At 53.8% G+C, this 4,320-nt stretch overlaps 1 protein-coding gene across 1 annotated transcript in view; it reads left to right on the top strand.

Annotated features, from left to right (window-relative positions):
- slc8a4a (solute carrier family 8 member 4a) overlaps positions 1 to 4,320 on the top strand; it is a 903,507-nt gene that overhangs the window by 823,515 nt on the left and 75,672 nt on the right.

Genomic DNA, 4,320 nt, shown 5'->3' with positions numbered 1-4,320 from the left:
GAGAGATGGGGAGGGGGGAGAGATGGGGGAGAGGAGCCGGGGAGATGGGGAGGTTTTGATTGCGGTTGAGTTGTTGGGTTTAATCCCTCGTTGTGTTGTTTGTGGCTGATTCCCCGGAGGTTGGGCCCAGGCTAATAGTTATTCTCGCAGCCGCTCATCCAGCTGGAAAACAATTGTTGAGATTCCAGGAACAGGTGCTCCGGGATCACCGCGCTGTTGACAATCCGTCACATTTCCACTGGTCCCAATTCTGGAACGTTGCCCATTCCCCACTTTGTATTCATCACCAAGCCCTCGGCCTACCCTGCCTCGGAAATCCAATCCTTGGAGGTGAACAACAACCTCATCAGGAGGGCCTCCGGACCGAAGAATCTCGTCCGAAATTTGCCCTTTTCAGTTTGCACCCTCAGACCAGTGTGAAGCAGAGAACACTTTCATTGCAAATCTCATCGCACTTCCCGCACCCTTTTATATCCCACCCACAGTCCCAGGTCTCCGTATCCCACACTCGGAGTTTCCTGCGCACAGTCCCGGTCTCCGTATCCCACACTCGGAGTTACTGCGCACAGTCCCGGGCTCCGTATCCCACACTCGAGTTACTGCGCACAGTCCCGGTCTCCGTATCCCACACTCGGAGTTACTGCGCACAGTCCCAGTCTCCGTATCCCACACTCGGAGTTACTGCGCACAGTCCCGGTCTCCGTATCCCAGACTCGGAGTTACTGCGCACAGTCCCGGTCTCCGTATCCCACACTCGGAGTTACTGCGCACAGTCCCGGTCTCCGTATCCCACACTCGAGTTACTGCGCACAGTCCCGGTCTCCGTATCCCACACTCGAGTTACTGCGCACAGTCCCGGTCTCCGTATCCCACACTCGGAGTTACTGCGCACAGTCCCGGTCTCCGTATCCCACACTCGGGAGTTACTGCGCACAGTCCCGGTCTCCGTATCCCACACTCGGAGTTACTGCGCACAGACCCGGTCTCTGTATCCCACACTCGGGAGTTACTGCGCACAGTCCCCGGTCTCCGTATCCCACACTCGGAGTTACTGCGCACAGTCCCGGTCTCCGTATCCCACACTCGGGAGTTACCGCGCACAGTCCCGGTCTCCGTATCCCACACTCGGGAGTTACTGCGCACAGTCCCGGTCTCCGTATCCCACACTCGGAGTTACTGCGCACAGTCCCGGTCTCCGTATCCCACACTCGGAGTTACTGCGCACAGTCCCGGTCTCCGTATCCCACACTCGGAGTTACTGCGCACAGTCCCGGTCTCCGTATCCCACACTCGGAGTTACTGCGCACAGTCCCGGTCTCCGTATCCCAGACTCGGAATTTATGCGCACAGTCCCGGTCTCCGTATCCCACACTCGGAATTTATGCGCACAGTCCCGGTCTCCGTATCCCACACTCGGGGTTACTGCGCACAGTCCCGGTCTCCATATCCCACACTCGGAGTTACTGGGCACAGTCCCGGTCTCCGTATCCCACACTCGGAGATACTGCGCGCAGTCCCAGTCTCCGTATCCCACACTCGGAGTTACTGCGCACAGTCCCGGTCTCCGTATCCCACACTCGGAATTTATGCGCACAGTCCCGGTCTCCGTATCCCACACTCGGGGTTACTGCGCACAGTCCCGGTCTCCATATCCCACACTCGGAGTTACTGGGCACAGTCCCGGTCTCCGTATCCCACACTCGGAGATACTGCGCGCAGTCCAGTCTCCGTATCCCACACTCGGAGTTACTGGGCACAGTCCGGTCTCCGTATCCCACACTCGGAGATACTGCGCGCAGTCCCAGTCTCCGTATCCCACACTCGGAGTTACTGCGCACAGTCCCGGTCTCCGTATCCCACACTCGGGAGTTACTGCGCACAGTCCCGGTCTCCGTATCCCACACTCGGAGTTACTGCGCACAGTCCCGGTCTCCTTATCCCACACTCGGAGTTACTGCGCACAGTCCCGGTCTCCGTATCCCACACTCGGAGTTACTGTGCACAGTCCCGGTCTCCGTATCCCAGACTCGGAGTTACTGCGCACAGTCCCGGTCTCCGTATCCCACACTCGGAGTTACTGCGCACAGTCCCGATCTCCGTATCGCACACTCGGAGTTACTGCGCACAGTCCCAGTCTCCGTATCCCACATTCGCTCCCACGGGGAGCGGGGAGAATGTGGGACTCGCTCCCACGGGGAGTGGGGAGAATGTGGGACTCGCTCCCACGGGGAGTGGGGAGAATATGGGACTCGTTCCCACGGGGAGTGGGGGAGAATGTGGGACTTGCTCCCACGGGGAGTGGGAGAATGTGGGACTCGCTCCACGGGGAGTGGGGAGAATGTGGGACTCGCTCCCACGGGGAGTGGGGAGAATGTGGGACTCGCTCCCACGGGCAGTGCTCGAGGTGAATAATGTTGATTCGTTTAAGGGGAGATGTTGGATAAACAGTTGGTGGAGTGAAGAATAGAAGGATAGGAAGATGGGGGGAGATGAAGAGTGGGGTTGGAGCTGGCAGATGGCCGAATGGTCTGTAAAATTCATGGATTGGTCAGATAACTGCTGCATGAGGAGCTGGAACCTGTTCAGAGTGAGGCGTTCAAAATTAGGAAGGACCTCGAGGCCTCGGAGAGGGTGCGGAGGGAGATTTTCTAGAACGTTCCCGGGGGGGGATGAGGATTCGGTGAATGTGGAGAGAGGCGGGGAGAAGCTGGGATTGTCCTTCCTCGGGGCGGAGGAGGTTAAGACCATAAGATCATAAGACATAGGAGCGGAAGTAAGGCCATTCGGCCCATCGAGTCCCCTCCATCATTCAATCATGGCTGATTTCAACTCCATTTACCCGCTCTCTCTCCATAGCCCTTAATTCCTCGAGAAATCAAGAATTTATCAACTTCTGCCTTAAAGACACTCAACGTCTCGGCCTCCACCGCCCTCTGTGGGAATGAATTCCACAGACCCACCACTCTCTGGCTGAAGAAATTTCTCCTCATCTCTGTTCTAAAGTGACTCCCTTTTATTCTAAGGCTGTGCCCCCGGGTCCTAGTCTCCCCTGCTAATGGAAACAACTTTCCTACATCCACCCTATCTAAGCCATTCATTATCTTGTAAGTTTCTATTAGATCTCCCCTCAACCTCCTAAACTCCAATGAATATAATCCCAGGATCCTCAGACGTTCATCGTATGTTAGGCCTACCATCCCTGGGATCATCCGTGTGAATCTCCGCTGGACCCGCTCCAGTGCCAGTATGTCCTTCCTGAGGTGTGGGGCCCAAAATTGCTCACAGTATTCTAAATAGGGCCTAACTAATGCTTTATAAAGCTTCAGAAGTACATCCCTGCTTTTATATTCCAAGCCTCTTGAGATAAATGACAACATTGCATTTGCTTTCTTAATTACGGATTCAACCTGCAAGTTTACCTTTAGAGAATCCTGGACTAGGACTCCCAAGTCCCTTTGCACTTCAGCATTATGAATTTTGTCACCGTTTAGAAAATAGTCCATGCCTCTATTCTTTTTACCAAAGTGCAAGACCTCGCACTTGCCCACGTTGAATTTCATCAGCCATTTCTTGGACCACTCTCCTAAACTGTCTAAATCTTTCTGCAGCCTCCCCACCTCCTCCATACTACCTGCCCCTCCACCTATCTTTGTATCATCGGCAAACTTAGCCAGAATGCCCCCAGTCCCGTCATCTAGATTGTTAATATATAAGAACAGCTGTGGCCCCAACACTGAACCCTGCGGGACACCACTCGTCACCGGTTGCCATTCCGAAAAAGAACCTTTTATCCCAACTCTCTGCCTTCTGCCTGACAGCCAATCGTCAATCATGTTAGTACCTTGCGTCGAATACCCATGGGCCCTTATTTTACTCAGCAGTCTCCCGTGAGGCACCTTATCAAAGGCCTTTTGGAAGTCAAGATAGATAACATCCATTGGCTCTCCTTTGTCTAACCTATTTGTTATCTCTTCAAAGAACTCTAACAGGTTTGTCAGGCACGACCTCCCCTTACTAAATCCATGCTGACTTGTCCTAATCCCACCCTGCACTTCCAAGAATTTAGAAATCTCATCCTTAACAATAGATTCTTGAATCTTGCCAACAACCGAGGTTAGGCTAATTGGCCGATACTTTTCCATCTTTTTCCTTGTTCCCTTCTTGAACAGGGGGGTTACAACAGCGATTTTCCAATCCTCTGGGACTTTCCCTGACTCCAGTGACTTTTGAAAGATCATAACTAACGCCTCCACTATTTCTTCAGTTAAGGGGGGGAGATTGAATCGAGGCGACGTTCCGAATCAGGAAGGGGTTTGGATA

Source organism: Scyliorhinus torazame, chromosome 24 (assembly GCF_047496885.1).
Source record: "Scyliorhinus torazame isolate Kashiwa2021f chromosome 24, sScyTor2.1, whole genome shotgun sequence".
NCBI classification, from domain to species: domain Eukaryota; kingdom Metazoa; phylum Chordata; class Chondrichthyes; order Carcharhiniformes; family Scyliorhinidae; genus Scyliorhinus; species Scyliorhinus torazame.
The sequence above is the reverse complement of the archived record's forward strand: the minus strand, read 5'-3'. Positions and strand labels throughout refer to the sequence as shown.